At 42.4% G+C, this 21,708-nt stretch overlaps 1 long non-coding RNA gene across 3 annotated transcripts in view; it reads right to left on the bottom strand.

The window, feature by feature from the left end:
* Positions 1–21,708, bottom strand: part of LOC141409035 (uncharacterized) — a 183,575-nt gene that overhangs the window by 8,477 nt on the left and 153,390 nt on the right. The window contains exons 2-3 of one of the 3 annotated variants that reach the window (XR_012427148.1): positions 13,916–14,034; positions 6,738–6,983 (exon numbers count right to left, since the gene is read on the bottom strand). This is a non-coding gene — a long non-coding RNA (uncharacterized lncRNA). Of the gene's footprint in view, positions 1–6,737; positions 6,984–13,915; positions 14,035–21,708 lie in introns of those variants that run through there. The other 2 variants (XR_012427147.1, XR_012427145.1) reach the window with 2 other exon arrangements.

The raw sequence follows: 21,708 nt of genomic DNA, 5'->3' as shown, positions 1-21,708 counted from the left end.
CACCACTTACTCTATGGAAACTGCTACAAAGCATGCAAGGACAACTGGACTGCGACCCACATCCTCTAGGAAATACAGTCTGGTAGAGCAGACAGATAAACCACTCATTTTACTGTGAGGCAAAATGAAACAAAACATGGAATAGCCAAGGAGACCAAATGTAGGGGGCCCAGAGGAGACTTGGGTCCGTTCCCATTCAGCAGCTCAGAGGAAGCTTTTGGGAAGTTGCAGGGTGATAGGAAAAGAGACCCCAGATGGCAGGAATATTGCAGTGGGGAGAAATGGAAGCCAAGAACATACACTATTATATGACTAAAGAAAAAGGTACATGGAAGATTGTAGACATTCTAATAAAAAGGTTGTGCAACATGGTATTAAGTGGGATTATTTTTCCTGTTGTCTTGGAATTGCAGCCAAGGTCCATAGCTGAGGTCACAGAGGGCCCTAATTATCTCATGCTCCAAGTTCAAGGAGACATCAGAAGTTGAGGATGGCCACCTCCCTGTAGGTTTTATTGAGGCCAGCTCACAACCAGTTCCACTACCTCCTACCCTTATTCCTGGAAAGCTAAGAGAGAGAGTGGTGCTCGGACTTTGGGAGTGTAGCGTTCATGTGAATGGCCCCTTCTTTTAAGGAGAAAAGAAGAAGAAAGTATTTTACATAAAAAGGCTGAGGGTGGAGGGTGGGTAATGCCTGCAAGATGGAAAAACTGTAATTTCTTGTGTCCCGACCTGATTCTTGCTGCACTATAGAACTTTGAGGCACTCACCAGCAGAGCTTAGGATTCTGAAGAATATTCTGGAAGCCTGGAAGCAATGTGTGTTGTCCTTATTAAAAGGAGCTATGCAATACTTGTTGCTGATGCTTAGGGTGCGTATTTGTTAATTCCCATGCTGCTATGAAGAAATACTCAAGACTGTATAATTTGTGAAGAAAAGAGGTTGAACTGACTCGCAGTTCCACATGGCCGTGGAGACCTCAGGAATCATGGCAGAAGGGGAAGTAAACACATCCTTCTTCACATGGTAGCAGGAGAGAGAAGTGCCAAGCAGAGGTGAGGGAAAGCCCCTTATAAAAGCATCATATCTTGTGAGAACTCACTATTATGAGAATAGCATGGGGAAACCACCCCCATGATTTAATCACCTCCCACAATGTCCCTCCCCCATAACATGGGGATTACAGTTCACATTCCAATTCGAGATGAGATTTGGGTGGGGACACAGAGCCAAACCATATCAGGGGTATATCTGAAGAAAGACTTCTATCTTTTCCCAGTGGTGGTTTCCCTTGGCAAGAGACCTTTTGGGGTAACTCCACACGTATAGGTTTAAAGAGACAGAGATGGGCTAGGCGTGGTGGGTCACAGCTGTAATCACAAAACTTTGGAAGACTGAGGTGGGAGGATCACTTGACTCCAGGAGTTTGAGACTGGCCTGGTCAATTTCTATAAAAAAAAAAAATTAAAAGTCAGGTGTGTGGTGTGTGCCTGTAGTCTCAGCTACTCAGTAGGCTGAGGCAGCAGGATGGCTTGAGCACAGGAGTTCAAGGCTGCAGTGAGCTAGGGTTCTGTTACTGCACTCCAGGTTGGACAACAAAGCAAGATTTTTCTTTAAAAATAAATAAATAAATAAACAGCCTGGCATGGCAGTGCATGCCTGTAGTCCTAACTACTTGTCATGCTGAAGCAGGAGGATTGCTTGAGCCCAGGAGGTTGAGGCTGCAGTGAGCCATAATCATGCCATTGCACTCCAGCCTGGGTGACAGAGCCAGACCTTGTCTCCAAAAATAATAATAATAATAATATAAATTAATAAAATAAGAGATGGAGGTGAAGTATACATTAAATAAATAAATAAATAAAATAAACAAATAAAACAGGCCAGAAGCAGCGGCTTACACCTGTAATCCCACCCCTTTGGAAGGCCAAGGTATAATAATTGCTTGAGGCCAGGAGTTGAAGACCAGTCTAGGCAACAAAGCAAGACCTCATCTCTAAAAAAAAAAAAAAAAAAAGAAAGAAAGAAAGAAAGAAAAAACAGGGTGGTTTGCAGCCATACTTTCTATCTCATCTGATGTAGGAAGGCAGTCCGAGTCTAGCCTGGTTAGTACTTGGATGAGAGACTGCCTGGGAATACTGGGTGCTGGAGGCTTTAGAAAGATTAAAACTCAAAGGCTGTGAAAGAGGACCCCAGTGGTCCCCATGGCCTTATGTGAACACATATGTTCGTGGCAGGGTATGGGCAGCCACCAAGCCAGGTAACAAGAGGCCTGAGGAAGAAAAGAGGTTGGGGCATGTGCCATGGGGGCACCAAATGGAAATGTGGTGGCTCCTCAGTGAAGTGAAACTGAACACAGCTCCTAAACACAAACACCAGCCATGACAGCAACACCACTACAGTGAAATGCACCACCACAGAAGGACCAGAAGTGGCCAGGGCAAGGCTGGGGCAGACATACTTCACTAACCTGCAGCAGGGAGTCCCCCAAGATTCCTCTTTCTGCCCCCTTCTCCCTTCCCCTTCCCCACATCCCATCTTCATTTACCTGAACAAGAAGCCCCATCGACAACAGTGACTTTCTTTCTTTTACATTTCTTTTAAAGACAAGGTCTTGCTCTGTCACCCAGGCTGGAGTGCAATGACACAGTCACAGCTCACTGCAGCCTCGACCTCTAGAGCTCAAGGGATCCTCCTGCCTCAGCCTCCCAAGTAGCAGAGACCACAGGTGCATGTCCACCACACCTGGCTAAAACAATGACTTTCAAACTTCTCTAAGCATGAACCACAGTAAATGTTTTACGTTATGACACAATTTACACAATTCCACGTAGCTGACATCTATTATCACATTTATTTTCACACACACGCACACCTGAAGAAAGCTTTTTGAGGAAATCATATTCTATTACGTGCAATGTACTTTGTAATTTGTATTCCATTCTACTCCTTTAAAAAAAATAAAGATTGTGACTTTCTAAATAGATGTTATGAGCCAGTAATGGCTTGTGACTTGCATTTTGGAGAAACCAGCCTAGGACAACATGGGAAGGGCAAGGATCACACACACACACACACACACACACACACACACACACACACACACTCACAGCCAGGTCCATGGCTCCAGCCTCACCTGAGTACAAAAGCTGTGCAGGGAGTTTAAACAAAATTTTAAATAATGGGCTGGCATGGCAACTCATGCCTGTAATCCCAGCACTTTTGGAGGCTGAGGCAGGTGGATCATGTGAGGTCAGGAGTTCAAGAGCAGCCCGGCCAACATAATGAAATCCTGTCTCTATTGAAAATACAAAACTTAGCCAGGCATAGTGGTGTACACCTGTAGTCCCAGTTACTTGGGAAGCTGAGGCAGGAGAATTGCTTGAACCTGGGAAGCAGAGGCTGCAGTGAGCAGAGATCATGCCACTGCACTTCAGCCTGGGCGACAGAGTGAGTTTCTGCCTCAAAAAAGTAAAAGTAAAGATAGTAGTAAATGATATTTTTTTAAAAAATTTCTGAATAATGAACAGGACTGAAATGAAATTGCTCTAATACCTCCAAACAAAAGTCTGGTTGTTTTCAAGGGACTTGCTCCCCCACTGGGAAGTCGTCACAGTGGGAGGGCGTGGTAAAGTTCAAGCCTGTTCTAACACACACACACACACACACACACACACACACACACACACACACACACACATTTTATGTCTCTATTTCCACTTTTGAGACCCTGAATTAAAGTTGGATGGGGCAATACCGTGAAGACCACTGCAGGATCATGCAAAAAAAAAAAGAAAAAAATACAAAAAAAGCAAAAAACCCCAGCAAGTTGGAACCACAGACACACTGGGGAAAGGAAAGTGCGCCCCTCGAACACCAGGCAAACACTGGAGAAGGAAGGACCTTCGGGTCAGCAATGGGAAAGCCGTCCCCCTCAGTCAGCACAAAAGCTCGCCTCCAGGGAGAAACAGGGAGATCCTTAGCTCTTCTTTTCCTTCCCCAGCGGCCATCATCCTCCCCCTGAGAAAAGGGAAGAAAGGGTAGCACAGCAGCTGAAAGGAGTTTGGGTTTGCTTTGCTTCCACCTGCGGACAAGGCTCTTTGCAGAGAAAGTCCAGCCTCCCGGTGCCCGGGCCCCGCAGGCAGTCTCTTTATCGGCCACCAGAGGGCGCTCTCCTCCTCCCCGGCCTCCAGCCACACCTGGCCGAGGGGCGTGGTTGCCCCACTCCTGCAGCCCAGAAGCGCACTCACTGCACAGCTGCTGAACCTGCAAGACCCGCCACAGGCACTGCACAGCTGCGGAACCTGCAAGCCCCGCCACAGGCACGCCCCGCTGCCAGCTGCTTAGCTTTTTAAAACAAGCCAGCATAGATGTTCACAATTATTCTCCCCTCAACGGTGGACACTGTCGGTCAGCAATCCCTAGGAAGCTCCCGGGGCCGCAGTTGGAAGACTTTCCCAGAGCTCAGACTCTTCAGGAGGGGGAAGTCAGTTCTCTGGCTGCTCCTGGCAGCAGGGCTCCAGCATGCCAGGCTCAAAATAGGGAGGAAACTCGTTGACATCGAAGGACACAGGGTATCTTCCCACAGACGTCCGTTGTGGCGCGGAGGGACCCAGGAGAGCACAAGGGCTTCCAGATCGGAGACATCACCAAAGAGGGAACGCAGCCACCTTTATTTTTGCTTTGACTCTTATTAAAATACCCAGAGGAAGGAAAGTCTTCAGGCTGGCGCTGCACAAGGCAATCATTCCCAAACTGCACCAAATTGGCTGCTCCCCAAAGTCCCTGTGTTCTCTCCACACCCTCATGTAAACACACACCCACCAACACCCTGTGTTATTTGTCTTCAGTGAGTTACAAAGAAGCCTTTAAGATAAGGCGGGGTGAAACTCTGACAGCTAGTACCCAAAACTTCCCCTCAACATGAATGGGAGACTTGCTTGCATGTTTTTGCCCTCTAAGGGTAACTGACCCCCATGACCTTGCTTTAGCCACGGGAATGGAGTGGCTTTTGGGGTAGAACAGCCTAAACTTACATAAACTTCGAGATAAACAAGAACTATCACAGCCCATAAAAACGAAAACAACCAGCAGGTTAAAATTATCCCTATGAAGAAAAAGGAATTTCACATTATGAAAAGTTTGTTTAAATAATCTGCTAAGTACACATTAATACCCCCAAACAGGCCTCAAACAGTCTGAGGGATGCTTGAGCTAAAATCTTATAAATTGCTCTGGAATATTTGTCAAACCACCTGCCCAGAACATACTGTTTATATTCATAGTGCTGTCCAACAAGTGGACTTTTGTCACTGGATGAGCGGTTTGTCAGCCAGAGGCTGGCTCAGCTAGAGACCATAGTTAAAGGTTTCTAACCCTAATTTTTCCCTTTAGTGATTGAGCCTGGACCCCGTTGTTCGGGATACTTGTGGGGACATGAACCGCGTTCTGTCTTATACTGCAGATGCTAAAGTAAACATCTGTCCAGTCCCCCCTTCTCTCAGCAGAACACCACGGATTAAATCTGAAACGGTGTAAGTGTTCACATCTGGAAAACTGAGCTGAGTCTGTCTGGAGACATCTGTACGGATCCTATGGACAAGTATGAAAAATAATGATTTCTATGTTTTCGGTAGTGATTTCCACCCTCATGCTAAGGTTTGTGTTTCTGAAATCACACCACAGCCACTCATTTTAAGGAAGTAGGAAGTTATAAACATTCAGGAAATTAAGATTGGAGGACAAAGATTATGTGATGGTTAATCTTATGTGTCAACTTGGCTAGGCTATAATGCCTTGTTTGGCCAAACACTAGACTAGATGTTGCTGTGAAAGCGTTTTGTAGATGTGATTAACATTTACAGGTGATTTTGAGTAAAGGAGATTACCCTCAGTCATATGGGAGGGCCTTTTCCAATCAGGTGAAGGCGTTAACAGCAAAGACTGAAGTTTATCAAAGAAGGAGGAATTCTGCCTCAAGACTTGCAACATCAGCTCTTCCCCAAGTTTGCATGCTGGTCTGCTGTAAGATTTCAGATTTTAGACAGGCATGGTGGCACACACCTGTAATCCCAGCTACTCAGGAGGCTGAGGCAGGAGAATCACTTGAACCCAGGAGGCGGAGGTTGCGGTGAGTCGAGATCGCACCACTGCACTCCAGACTGGGAGACAGAACGAGACTTGGTCTCAAATAAAAAAAAAAAAAAAAAAAAAAAAGAAAGAAAGAAAAAGATTTCAGATTTGCCAGCTCCCACAATGGTGTTAGCCAATTCTTTAAAATAATTCTCTGTGTGTGTGTGTCCTATTCATTTGGTTTCTATGGAGAATACTGATTGATATAGATTTCAAGTGAGTCTATTTTATTTTGTACATGTTATAGATCAAAATAATGATGAGACGTTAAGTGCTGCCATTCTACATGATATTACACATATCCCAAATTTCTGATTTTGTTTAGGTGCCCAGACCCTCCTTAATACCCCATTATTGGAACGCTAAGCATGTGGGAGTTATTTATGTCCTACTGCTCAAGGTCATTGCTAAGGTCTGATTGCAAAAATTCAAAAAATTGCAACCTCAGGCATACATGGGTTAAACCAATGAAGAGACGCTCAACCTCACTCACAGGGAAGAGGAAAATTAAAGAGAAATGCAAATTAAAGTGATGGCAAAAGTTTTTTTAAGCTACAAGATTGGCAAGTTACCAAAAAGTTTAATAACACGCTGTTGGCGAAGATCTTTTAAAATCAACTTTTATACCAATAATGTGAATTATCACTGAGGACCAGCAATTGAACGTTTCTTAGACTGTTTTTTGTTGCTACAACAGAATACCACAGATTGTGTAGTTTATGAAGAAAAGAGACCTATTTGGCTCATAGTTCTGGAGGCTGAGAAGTCCAGGACTGAGGGACTGCAACTGGTGAGGGCCTTCTTGCTGCATCATAACTTGGCAAAAGGTAACACATGGCAAGGAGGTGTACCCTAGAGACAGACATTTTCAAAAAGTGGAGTCTGAAAAATGGAGTAACTAACTCACTCCCACAATAACTAACCCACTCTGTGGTTATGGCATTAACTCATGAAGGCTTTGCCCTTATACCTTAGTCACCTCTTAATACTGCCTCAACGGCAATTAAACATCAACATGAGTTTTGGAGGGGACATTCAAATCATAACAAGAGGTAAGAGTGAAATAGTGCAACTTTCATGGAAGGCAATCTGACATCATCTGTAAAAATTACAAACGCATATACCCTTTGGCCCAACGATTTCCCTTCTGGAACTTTATCCTACACTTCTACTTGCCCGTGTATAAAATGTTATTTGTAATTGCAATGTTTGGAAACAACTTCAATATGTATCAATAAAAAAGATTAGTGTATCCTAGATTTATACACTAGAATAATTCCCAGATGTTAAAGAAATGAAGTAGCTCTCTAGACAATAAAATGGAATGATCTCTATCTTAGTCCATTCAGGACACTATAACCAAATGCCATCAACCGTGTGGCTTAAAAAGAACAAACATTTATTTTCTCAGTTCTGGAGGCTGTGAAATCCAAGATTAAGCGGCCAGAAGATTTAGTGTCAGGTGAGGGCTCCCTCTCTGGTTTATAGATGGCAGCTTCTTGCTGTGTGCTCACGTGGTGGAAGGGAATAGCTAGCTCTTTTATAAGGGCACTAACCCCAATCATAAGAGTTCTGCTCTCAATTTAATTACCTTCCAAGGGCCCCACACCCTGAACCATCACCTTAGGGGTTAAGATTTCAACATATGAATTTTGAGGGTAAATAAACAATCAGATCATAACAATCTCTACATTCAAGGTGAAATAAAAAGAGCCAGATGGACTGGGCATGGTTGCTCCTGCCTGTAATCCAAGCACTTTGAGAGGCTAAGGCAGGAGGATTGCTTGAGTGCAGGAGTTTAAGACTAGCCTGGGCAACACAGGGACACTGAGTCTCTATTAAAAAAAAAAAAATTAAAAAGAGCAAGATGAAGAACAATGACTGTATGCTACCATTTATATTTTCAAAAAGGAACAACTAAATATATATGTAGAGATAAACTAGGAAGCTATGGAAGAAACTGGGAATTGTTGTTAATCTAGAGATTAATGACGGAAACTAGAAGATAGGAGTAAGAGAGCGGCTTAACTTTTCACTAGATATCTTCAAAAAATTTTTTAACATATAAGTCTATATCAGTTATTTTTTAAATTAATAAACAGAGAAAAGTCAAGTTATTATAAATACATTTCCTGATTTGCTGTAATGACAGTAATTCTGAAGCTAAATTGCAGAGCTTATATTTTGGATAAATAATTCATGATCAGATATAAACAATGATTTGGCACATTTGTTCTCATTCCCTTTTGTGTCTAAGTAAGGGCAATAGAAAAAAAAGATCTCCAATTAAGGGAACAAAATGAATCTTACTTACAACATTTTAAAAACTAGTTTTGGGGGCATTTGGCTTTTCCATGCATTCTACCCTGATGTGCCTAAGGCAGATGTCTTCTAACTCAGTGTCTTATCATTCATTTAAATCACTTGTTCTACAAATTTTCACAAAATGCTTTTCCTGCACCAGGCACTGGAGCCCCACTAGAAAATAAGCTCAGCACAACTGCTATTTTCATGAGCTCAGTTTTTCATGATTGTCATCCTTCAAGCCATGTGTAAAGGATGATGATGTAATCAGTAAACTGAGAACTGTAGGTCCTAAAATATGGAGAACCCACAAGCAGAAAAGCTTACCATCTGGGAAAAGAAGACAGCAAGCACTCATGGTCCATGGAAAACCATTCTAGAATTAACCTTTTCCAGTCTGGGATTTCAATGCCTCAATAAATATTTATTTTAGGAAGATGAATAAGAAGGAAGGGAGGGAGGGAAAAACAAAGAAAAGAAAGGGCCCAGCTGCAAAATAATCCAGAAGAAATAACCTCTAAACTTACATTTTAACACATTCATTAATTCATTTGCTTGTTTGACAAATATTTACTGAGAGCATACTATGTGCAAGGCACTCACCTAAAAAGCAGAGATGAACCAAAAGCCTCTGCCCTCATGAAGCTAAAATGAAAGACAGATAGATAATAAATACCTCGATGCATAACCTATTGGCAGGCGGTAATAAGTGCTATCAACAAAGTAGAGCAGGGTATGAAGGTAGACGAAGGGATGGGGCTACCGTTCTAGGCAGGCATAGGGGAAGTTCTCTCTGAAAGATGCTATTTGAGCAGAGATTCTATGGAAATGCAGGAGCCATGTAGCTACCTGGGAGAGCATTTTCTAGGCAGAGGAAAGAACAGAACAGCAGCAAAAGCCCTCACATGAATGTGTACTTAGGAGGTTGAAAAGTCAGGAGGCAAAGATGAGTGGATAACCTCATGGAGTTTAGCAAAACATAGCTGAGAAGCAATGGCAGTGTTTCTTCCAGAAAACACACCCAACAGTTATGTAATTTCACACAGTGATCCTGGATCTTTAAAGCAGAAACAGAATCTTCTTATTTACAGACAAAGTAGGAGCCTGTCCACGTGGGCCAGTGTCAGTAACACTGACCAATTGCCCTGTGACCAAGAAATATAATATTTCCCCAGCACTCACCAATCTATGGATTTCCTTCTATAAGAACAATGCTTTGAGGCCCATATTTTGAAGTGAGCTTCAAAACATAAAATACCTTAGAAAGATAATGCACAGATTTGAATTCATACCAAGGTAAAAATAACTGTTATGTGATACTGCTGTGAGCAGTCTAGGTTTTCTGAATTCAGGGGAGAACAGGGCATTCAAAAAATTAAAAACATACAATATAAAACCTAGAAGTCCCCAAACCAAGCCTCAGCTGCTGTGCTATTTTCTCTCAGACAATGCCTGAATAGAAATATTCTTTCTCCCCAAAGAGAAGAAAGGTATTTCTGTGAAGCTACCATAGCTTGTTAGAAATACCCCTTGGGGACATATGATTCCCTTTGGAGTCTAATTATATATTCACCCAGCGGTATTCTGATCTAAATTTAGTTATCTGAGAAATATCCAGAAAGGGAATACCATTTGCAGACAGCTGCACTAGGTAATTACACATTGTAAATTAATAAATTGACCTTGTTTTATATAACTCCAATGTGATGAATTCTGCAAGGGTAATAGAGCCAAAGACACAAATCTGAAATAACCTAATGAATAGATGGAAGTGCCTCTGGACTTTAAATCTGTGAACTCCTTGGTTAGATCTCACTAGTCTAAAACCTTTCCAGATTCAGTATTTAAGGAAAATCATTCCCTGAATGCAGACCATGGGAGAATTCATTCATTCTACAAAAGATATGGATACCCTGGGCTAGGCATAGGATTTCTAAGAAAAAATAGGACGTGCCCTGCCCTCTCCACATGAGGCCACCATGTCTAGCAATTAAGCAGTGGAACCAAGACCCTCAAGGTCAAGTTAATACTCACATTCAAGATCCTTAACTACTATTGTTTTATTGTCTCAAAGAAACTTCATCACAGGAGTTACCCGTAGATCTTAGATTCTTCAGTTTGGAGCAGATCTCTTTGTTCTAAATAACTCACTGGAATGACCCTTTGGTGACTTAAATGTAAATCTGGTAGCTTCCTCTTCTGTTGGGGTCAGGGTGGAGAGGTCTGCACAAGAAGCACAGGGCCTCACTGAGACCTCCATCCCTTCTTGTTAAGATCCAAACTGGTGATATGCACTCCAAGTTTCCTAGCTGATGCCAGATACCAGAGGGAAAGGGGCGGGGGTGTTCAGGATGGGAAGCTCAGCAAAGGAAGGAAAGGGGAGCTCTAGACCTGTGGCCTGGATGCAAACATCCAGGAGCAGGCATTCATATCAGAAGGCAGGATCTAAACACGATGTCTAGTTGATGCTGATACCCACGCTGACCCAGCTGATCTAAGAAGACAGTCATTACTTAGTAACCACGGAGTGAGGGCATGTGGGAGAGAGAAAGAGGGAAAAACGAAAGAGCTCATCACCGAGAACCTCTGGACCGCAGGTCTGATGGAACGCAACATGAGGATGCTCCCTTAAAAATGTCCAAAGTTACCATTTTGGTAAAAACGTCAGCAATGTGTAATATGCAAAAACCTGAGAATGACAGTTCAGCATCACAGCATCATTCTGCTCCACTCCCCTGGCAAACGTATGCCATGTCCACACCTTCTTCATTCTCTGATACTCCCTGCACATCGGATAGCTGCAAGCCTCAGAAACTTCAGCAAAAGGGAACTTGCTGGAAGGCTGCCAAACAGCATGCAGAATCCACAGGATGACTAAAGAAGTAAGCTTGGAAAATGGTCAGGAACAAGGCTGGACAGCAGGAAGAACGGCTTCAGGACAGAGCCGCTGGCTCTGCTTCCATTGGAAACTCAAGGCCAAGACCGACATGGACTCTGAACACCAGAGGGCATCTTCTCTCAGCTGTTCCTGCATCTTTGTATCACTCCCTGGGCATGTAAAGTCCAGGCTGGAAGGTCCTGTCCCTCATTCTGGCTGTCAAGGGCCAGGGACGGGGAGACTCTCTCAGTTTCAGGCTCTGTACTGTAAGGACAACCCTGCCTCCCTCCCCTGCTTTGCCCCCGCTCTCCCCAACCCTACAAGACTCACACCAATGGAGGAGGCTCTGAAACTAGAAAGTAGGTGTGGTTTGGGGCAGTCAAACAATGATATTTGGATGACAGTTGGTGTGGGAAGTTGGAGATGGAGGCAACAAAGACAAAGGAGGAATAAACTCAGCAGACAGCAAATCTAAACTCCATGTAATTTAGACAGGGTCTGTCTTTAAATGTGTAAAGACACTGAAATGAAAAGAATGAATCCAACTGTGAGATCTCCTTGATTGACTACAAAAGATACCTCTACAAAAAAAAAAAAAAAAAAAAAAAATGACAGTCCTACCTTCCTTGAACAGTGTTATAAAAGATTTCAAGAAACAGGCTATTGAAAGCACACCTCAACCGCACCTTGGAATTAAAAGTCAAACAAATTTAATGTTGATCATGTGTTTGTCTACATGCTAGATATGAATCAAATTTATGATATAGTAAAGTTGCATTTTTAACATAATCCAGGTATGTTTTATGCTATCATACATTAGTGCCTATAATTCAGGAATATTTTATTCTATAATACATTAGTGCCTATTTTATAATCCATGTACTTAGTACGTTTATACCTATTTTATGACCTCAAATGTAAGTTTATTACTTGTATGATTATAAAAGTTTGTAGATGTTGTGGTTTTACATATATTTTATATTCTTAGTCTGGTTTGTAATTTCTCTCAAACAAGCGTATAACCCCCAAAGCATTTAAGACTGACCCTGCCTCCTGCAAGAATCTACATGATGGCATGGTCTCCAGAGACACAGAGCAAAAATGGAGGCCTGGCCACATGCCATAGATACTTTTATACAAAATTTGATTTATTATCATAATAAAATGATCAGGGTTTTTGGCTGGTTTTTCCCTGAACCTATAACTTTACAAAATTACAAACGCCTATGGGGTTTTCCATAGTTTGTATTTTCCAAAATAACATGTTCTAGTAATGTATTGGGGCTATGATGGACATTTCTGTTGACCAATATAGGAAGAGGCTATAAGGAATGCGTAGAGGAGGAAAAGCTGAGTAGAAAGCAAGCCTGGGCTCCACTACTCACCTGGGTTAATGGATTATACCAAAGCAGATTGCAAGGAAGTATTTCAAATTGGTCTTTCCCCAGCCTTGCTTTTCTATTGCACTGGCCCCAAATGCCTGCCTCCTGAGAGTTCTCCAGGAGCTCAACGTTCTGCTCTGCCTATGCTGTGCTTTTGAGGTGAGTTGATGACAGAAGTAATTCTGGAATATACCTCAAACTCATGGCACAAAAACATGATTTGCATTTTCATAATTGCCACAATCTAAAAGTCTACGGATGGACTGATTTGTGTCACACCAAAATTCATATGTTGAAGTCCTAACCCCCTCTCAGAATGTGGCCATGTTTGAAGGTAGGCCCTTTAAAGAAGTAATTTAGTTAAATGAGGTCAGTTTCTCAAGGCTGCCCACATTCCCTGGCTCATGGCCCCTTCCTACCCTCATCAAAGCCAACAACGTCACATGTGTCTGATGCTGCTTTCTTTATCACATCTCTCTCTGACCACAAATGGGAAAGGTTCTCTGCTTTTAAGGACTCCAGTGATGAGGACCAGCAGGGTAATCCAGGAGACTTTTAATTTTTGGAGACTTCTGATTTGCAACCTTGATATGGTTTGGACCTGTGTCTCTGCACAAATCACACATTCAACTGTAATCAACTATAATCCCTATAGCTAGAGGTGGGGCCTGATGGGAGGTGACTGGATCATGGGGATGGATCCTTCATAAATGGTTTAGCTCCATCCCCTTGATGCTGTTCTCTTGATGGTGAGTGAGTTCTTACAAGATCTGGTTGTTTAAAAGTGTGTAGCACCTCCCCCACTTTTCTCTCTCTCTCTTTTCCTCCTGCTCCAGTCATGTGAAGTACTTCACTCCTTTGCCTTTCACCATAATTGGAAGCTTCCTGAGGCCTCCCTAGAAACAGAAGCCACTATGCTTCCTGTACAGCCTGCAAAACCATGAGCCAACTAATTCTCTTTTCTTTATAAATTACTCAGGCTCAGGTATTTCTTTATAGCCGTGTAAGAACAGACTAATACAAACCTTAATTCAATCTGCTATGTGACTGCTACTGCCATGTAACTTAACATATTCACCTGTTCCAGAAATGAGGATTTGGACATCTTTAATAGATGCCAGGAGAGAGTGGGCCATTTTTCTGCCTTCCACACTATATTACCTTGAAATGACAGAAGCTTAACATATTTAAAGTTTATTTACCTCTCACCCCAAACTTACTGAGGTTCACACGTTTTCTCCTTGGTGCCTCGTGTCCACATGGTGACTCAGGAATCTGGGTTATTTTCATCATGGGGCCATCATGTCAGGACTCTCCATTTCCAGGAAAGTTTTAGATTCTTGTGCAGCAGGAAAAAAAACAAGATGGGATATTTTAAGGCCCAAGACTGTAATTGGGAAACATGGTTTCTGTCCTTGATTTCATTTGCCAATTCTGATAGCAGATTTATTATTCCCAAACTCAGTTATGTTGATAGGAGTCTTCTCTGCCTAACAAGATTGTTTATGCCTGAAACTCTACATTTGTCTTGCCACTTCCTCCCAAGATTTAAGTCCTGCATCTGAACTCCAGCCTGATGACTAGGATTCGGCATGGGCCTGATGGTCATACATCTCCTTCAGGCCCAAGATCTATATATCCACTTCCATAAATAGCATCCGCACCTCAAACTATCCAGAACTAAACTCGTGGACCCACACGAACTTAGTGTTCCTCCAAGGGACTATTTGTCCATTTGCTCCAGCCTAAAAATCCTTGTCACTCCTTGTCCCTTCTGCCCATATCCAATCACCATGACCTGGTGACTTTTAAAAGTTGTGGTAAAATATGTGTAACACAAAATTGACCATCTTAGGTAATTTTATCTCTGTAGCCTCTCACTGAATCCATCACTTTCCACACGTCAACAGCAATGACACAAGTCCAAGACAGCATCTCTTGACCAGAGATGCTGGACCAGAGATTACAGACTGTGTCAGTTTTTTTTCTGACATCCCGGCTCCTTTTCCCTTCTAACCCATAAATCACCAGCCAGAATGACTTTTCAAAACACACATGATGCTCCCTGTCACACACATGTGCATGCGCGCACGCGCGCACACGCGCGCGCACACACACACACACACACACACACACACACCCTCCAATCCACTATTTTTAATGTGGCCTTAGTAGAGCTCTGCATGATCTAGCGCTTTCCCCAGGCTACCCACTCCTGATGCTTTGTTCTGCAACCTGGTCTTTATTTTTATATTTATTTATTTTGAGATGGAGTCTTGCTCTGTCACCCAGGCTGGAGTGCAGTGGCATGATCTCAGCTCACTGCAACCTCTACCTCCCAGGTTCAAGTAGTTCTCCTGACTCAGCCTCCCAAGTAACTGCGATTATAGGCATTCACCACCATGCCCAGTTAATTTTATATTTTTAGTAGAGACAGGGCTTCACCATGTTAGCCAGGCTGGTCTTGAACTCCTGACCTCAAGTGATCCTCCCACCTTGGCCTCCCAAAGTGCTGGGATTGCAGGTGTGAGCCACCAAGCCCGGCCAGCAGCCGGTCTTTAAAGGTCCAGGACTTCTTTTTCCCCAGACTTCTTTTTGCCTTGGGGTTTTCCTCTTGCTCTTCCTTCAACCTGGAACACCATCCATTCTCCTCTTTACCTAGATCGTCTTCTCTTTCTCTCTTCCTCCTGCTCCAGCCATGTGAAGTGCCTCGCTCTCTGTTGCCTTCCATCGTGATTGGAAGCTTCCTGAGGACTCCTCGGAAGCAGAAGCCACTCTGCTTCCTGTACGGCCTGTGGAACCCTGAGCCAATTGATCTTCAGAGCTTTGTTCAAACATCACTACTTCAAGGACATCTTCCCCATGCCCTGCAGACCACATCAGCCCCCACTCCTACTCTCATACCACTGTGTCATATGAATGTCATACTGCTGCCACAGGCAGGTTTCCCAGGAACAAACTTTAAAAGGAAGGAAGTTCTGAGACATGCTACAACATGGACAAACCCTGAAAATGCCTATGTGAAAATACCTATGTAAAACCCTATGTGAAATAAATCAGTTACAAAAGAGCCAATATTGAATGATTCTACTTATATGAGGTATCTATAGCAAGGAAACTCATAGAGACAGAAAATAGATTAGAAGTTACCAGGGGTGGGTGGGGTGCGGCGTCTCATGCCTGCAATCCCAGCACCTTGGGAGGCTGAAGTGGGTGGATCACTTGAGGTCAGGAGTTCAAGACCAGCCTGGCCAATGTGGCGAAACGCTGTCTCTACAAAAATTAGCCGGACGTGGAGGTGGGTGCTTGTAATCCCAGCTACTCAAGAGGCTGAGGCAGGAGAATTGCTTGAACCCAGGAAGCGGAGGTTGCAGTCAGCCGAGATCACGCCACTGCACTCCAGCCTGGGTGACAGAGCAAGACTCTCTCGCCAAAAAAAAAAAAAAAAAAAAAGAAATTACCAGGGGTGGCCTGGCACAGTGGCTGACTCCTATAATCCCAGCGCTTTGAGAGGCTGAGGCAGGTGGATTGCTTGAGCCCAGGAGTTTGACACCAGCCTGCGCAACATGGCAAGACTCTGTCTCTACAAAAAAAAAAAAAAAATGCAAACAATTAGCTGGGCATGGTGGTGTGTGCCTGTAGTCTCAGCTACCCAGGAGGCTGAGGTGGGAAGATCACCTGAGCCCAGGAAGTCAAAGCTGCAATGAGCTGTGTGTCACTGCACTCCAGCATGGGCAACAGAGTGACGCCCTGTTCAAAAAAAAAAAAAAGAAGAAAAAGAGGAAGAGGAGGAAGAGGAGGAAGGAGGAGGAGAAGGAGGAGGAGAAGTTGTTTTCAGGGGCCGAGGAACAAGAAAATGAGGGGTTATTGTTTCAATAATATAGTTTCTGTTGGGGTTGATAAAAATGTTTTGGAACTAGATGGTGGTGATAGTTGCACAACTCTGTGAATATAATTAATGCCACTAACTTGCATGCTCCAAAATGACTAAAATGACAAAAATAAATATTTACCACAAAAAAAAAAGAGAGTGTGAAAGAATAGAGGGAAAGGGAGGTGGTTTCTTGATGATCCCTGTTTTTCAACACCAAAAATCTAATTAGAGATCCACTGGTTTCTGCCTACATAGCCTGCAGCATCTTTTTCTTACAGTAAAAAGTAAGACTCAGGTCTTACCTTCTGATTCTGAGCAAGAAAATCAGAAGGGAAGCCACTCTCAGAAATCCCTCAGCAGGGAGGGCTTGCTGGCAGCTCCACTGAGCTGCTGCCTTCTTTTTAGTGTATTCGCCACTTGTAGGAGAAGAAAAGCCCTGTGCGCTTCAACTATGACTTTCTTTTAAGTGTTCTTTTTACTAGGCAGTAGTCCATTAAATTAGATTTAATTAAAGTTGATTTGATTGATGAACTAAGGTCTCATAGTCTCTCCAAAGATAACATAGGTTTGTGTCATCGATCCAAAAACCTCTCACATTTTGGCAACCATGTGGCAAAATGATTTATTTCCTTAGTAAAACCAGGCAATACTATTGATCTAGAGAAACATCACTTCAGTCATTCCTATGTAGTAGAGGTTCTTAACTGTTATTAAATCAGCTGTTCACTGGCTGACACATCACAAATTGAAACTACACACACAAATCACACGACTGAACTTGAAAAGCCAAACCTGTTTTTATTACAGCATGGAAACTAGAAATGGTATTTCACTCTGCCGAGGTTATCACATGGAAATAAAAAGAAATGCAAAACATTCCTCCTTTTAAAAATAATAAATAGCATAAATCATGTGGACAGCTGACTGTTACATGGTAACATTCCTGTGGGTTTTACACTAATAAGAAGCTGAATTAAATTGATACCTGTCCATTCTCCTATACAGTTCAAGGAAATTAATTTAGCTCTCCACCTGTGTGAACAAAATGCTTTTGAAATATTAACTATCTGATTCTTATCACTAAAAAACATTTCCTTTACACCTATATGCACATAGGACTTTGCTAAGCACTTTCTAAGCAATTCAGACTGATGGATTATATAATCTAAAAATGCAGTTTTCCTATTAAAAAGACAACCTGGAACTTGTTTATTTAAGTGCGAAGCAGCACTGACTTTTTTTAAAAGTTGGATTATTTCTGGTCATAAAAATGTGGGGAGGTCTTATTTCATACAAAAGACGTGTCTTGCCAGACCTTGTATAATTCGAACTTGCATAATTCAAGAATGATTTTCTCAAGGGAATAAATATAAAATAAGACAGATGTATTCTCAGAGCACATTTACAAGTTATAACATATTTTTTGCTTTAAAGCTGTTTTTCCTGTTCCCAGCATTACATCTAATATTTCATGGAGTGCTGTCTCCCATATTAACTGCACCATGGTTCAGAGTAGTCGTTTTCCGTCCTTCCTGGCGTCTTATCACATATAACTTCCCTTCAAATGCTGTTGATTTGGGGGAACATTTTGCAATGTAAACGCTTGCATCCCTATTTTGTGAACATTTGAATGACATCGTTATGAGTTGTAAAAATACTTTGCATAATAATAACCGTGAATGCTAAAACAATAGCATAATAGTAACTAAAATCACTCGCAGGAGTCCCAACATGCAAACAACAGCATGGTTCATTGAATCTTGCAAAACTGGGTTGGTTTATCTGTTTACCAGCTCAAATGATCATGTTGCAAAAGTATAAGCAAAGACTACAATATTCACTCTGCCTATCAGCTTTAAAAAAATTACATGACTCTTGATAATTTGTTTTAACCTGGTGGATTAACATCTCTCTCTCTTTTTTTTTTTTTCTTTTTTTTTGAGACAGAGTCTGGCTCTGTTGCGCAGGCTAGAGTACAGTGGCGTAATCTCTGCTCACTGCAATCTCCACCTCTTTGGTTCAAGTGATTCTCATGCCTCAGCCTCCCAAGTAGCTGAGACTGCAGGCACATGCTAACATGCCTAGCTAATTTTTTGTATTTTTAGTAGAGACAGGGTTTCACCATGTTGGCCAGGCTGGTCTTGAACTCCTGACCTCAAGTGATCAGCTCACCTCGGCCTCCCAAAGTGCTGGGATTACAGGTATGAGCCACCGCACCCGGCCCAGATTAACATCATTTTAATCTTTATGCAAAGTAAGATTTTACTGGTGCTTTTACATGGATGTTTTTGAGTTTACATATTCCAAACTTGCAGAAACAGATTATTTTCACTTCTAACCTAGTGTGTCCTCCTCTGATGGATTAAAGCCAACCATCAACTGACCTCCACATGGATCCACTTTCACTTTTACTTTCCATTTACGTACAAAATGTGGTAGGATCTGGATGGGCATCTGTAGCAGGTACAGTTAGTTGTATCTGCTTTTACTCTAATCTCCATCTTCTTCCTACTGAACAAAACCTTACTTTTGTTCAGTTATGTACCCCTCTGCGTGGCTTAAAGGAAGATGATCCCAATGTAACCTCCAGGGTGAGACCCTGAGAAGTCTAAGGCAATCATGGGGGTCCCAGGCCCCTCGCCAGTGTAAGACTGGGTAGGCACATGGTGCACTTCTGTCTGTTGATATAAAATGTGAAATCTGCTTGGGGACAGGGGTGGGAAAGGCATATGGGAAATGTTTCTTCACTTCTTAGAAAGAGACAGTGGAAGTTTGGAAGGGAATGGTCCTTTTTCCTCTGGATGCAGTTGTGTCCAAATATGATGCCTAGAATTACAATCCATCTTGATGCCAACCTGAGAATGAGACCAACACTCAGAAGAGAGCAGAGGCAAAAGCGTCACAGAGATGTGGATCCTGAGGCCCACCCTACCTCTAGACTCCTCTTAGTGTGAGATCATTGGTTCATTATTAAGTCAATTTAAGTTTTCTATTCCTTCATCCTCCAATCTACCTGACATAGCACCTCTTTCTGTCTTCATTAGCTAACACTCCTGGAAATCAGTATGTGTCCACTCAGTTTCCCATTGGTGAGCTACATAGTGTTGGGGGGCAAAAAATGAAAGTATGGCTCTTGAGTCTGCTGAGTGCTTTTAAAAATTGAAAGGCCTCAGAACCAAGGCCCTTCTAACCTAGTCTTGTTCCTCTCTCTGCCAAGTACAGGGAGCAACTCTCTCTGGAATTTCCTTATCTGACCACGAAAGCTTCTTAACAAAGGCACAACTGCCTTCTATCCTGATATGGTTTGGAGGTCTGTCCCCTCCAAATCTCATGTTGAAACTTGATCACCAATGTTGGAGGTGGGACCTAGTGGGAAGTGTTTGGATCCGGGGGTGGATTCTTCATGAAGGGCTTGGTGCCATCCTCACAGTAAGTGAGTTCTTACTCTTAGCTCCCATGAGAACTCCCTGACACCCTCTGTCTCTCTCTCTTGCTTCCTTCTTCCCACTATGTGATGCTGGCTCCCCTTCCCCTCTGCCATGAGAGGAAGCTTCCTGAGGCCCTCACCAGGAGCAGACGCTGGCACCATGCTTTTTCTACGGCTTGCAAAACCATGAGCCAAATACACCTGTTTTCTTTATAAATTACCCAGCCTCAAGTATTTCTTTATAGCAACACAAACAGACTAAGATATATCCCCTCCCTGAAATCTCATTAAAAAAGAAGACTGAAAAATGCAAGCACACCTGAATAGACTTTTTCACAAGACAATGCTTGCTTCTCAAGTTCATTCGAATTCCAAAAAGAATCATTTACAAGTTCATTTCTGTGTCCCTGGTCCAGTCATTCTCCTGAACAATGAGGTACTGGTCCTCAAAAGAATTGTCTTCATCTCACATCTCTTCCTTCCCCTAAGGAAAAACGTATATAAGCTTCTGTGCCCCACTAGGGAGGTGATTTCCTCCCCATGCCTCCCACATTAATAAGTGTGTATGGATTTTTTTCCCTACCAATCTGCCTTTTGTCAGTTGATTTTCAATGACTCTTCAGAGAGCAAGGGGGAAGTTTTCCCTTTGCTCCCACAGTAGACACAAAGCTTAGAGTATGGACCATCTCAGGACCTCAGTGATAAACTGCAGCATATCACCTCTTGGAAACAAAACCAAGACATGATATATTAAAAACATCTGTTAGGATAAGAGCGCTTAAAAAAAGAAAAACAAACTCTGAACTAAAATACACATATGAGGAAGGAAACAGCAGATTCACCCAAGCACAAAATAAAAACTATCTAGAGCAAACATGAGAAATTCAGAAAATCCAGCAGAAATCTGTCAAAGCTATTCATGGGCCTTTCTTTTCTCCAGTCCACTTTGTTATCAGTAAACTTTCAAAAGAAGTGATTCCAACTCACTGTACCAGCCTACTGTAATCTTGACCCTTGTCCTCAACCTTGGAAAATTCCTTGACCCTTATGGCAAGAGGAGTCTTTCAGTTGATTAATTAATTGGAGTGGAAACTATGCATATAGGCAACTTTTGGGAAGTTTAGGTGTAAACAATAGCAGAAATATAGGATAAGTGTTAGAGGGTAAGTGGACTATTTAAGAATATCAATGTTTTATTTATTTATAATATTTTTTAAATGGGGATGAGGGGGTCTCACTATGTTGCTCAGGCTGGTCTTGAACTCCTGGCCTCAAGGGATCCTCTGCCACAGCCACTCAAAGTGCTGGGATTACAGATATAAGCCACTGTGCCCAGCTAAGGACATCAACATTGTAAACATATTCTCCACTTGTAGAGAGTATTCAGACTTTTTCTATTTATCAAAAATTATAAATTTGATTTTAAACTTTAAGTCATTTATTATATACAGGTTAACACTCTAACACTGTACTCTCAAAAAGCTTATAATTTTCAAGCCCAGAGGATCCACCGGTAACAAAATAACATCCCTGCCCTGGTGAGACTTACATTCTAAAGATTTGGCAGGGTACAGGAAAAAGAGGTGAAGAGAAACAAATATCAAACAAATGTATAAAAATCAGGTGGTAGGAAAATAAGAATAAAGCATGTAATGTCAGATGTTAAAGTGGTGGGTAGAGACCTGAGGAAAATAAAGGAATTTGTGGGCACG

Source organism: Macaca fascicularis, chromosome 18 (genome assembly GCF_037993035.2).
Source record: "Macaca fascicularis isolate 582-1 chromosome 18, T2T-MFA8v1.1".
NCBI lineage: Eukaryota > Metazoa > Chordata > Mammalia > Primates > Cercopithecidae > Macaca > Macaca fascicularis.
This window is presented reverse-complemented; position numbering and strand designations above follow the sequence as displayed.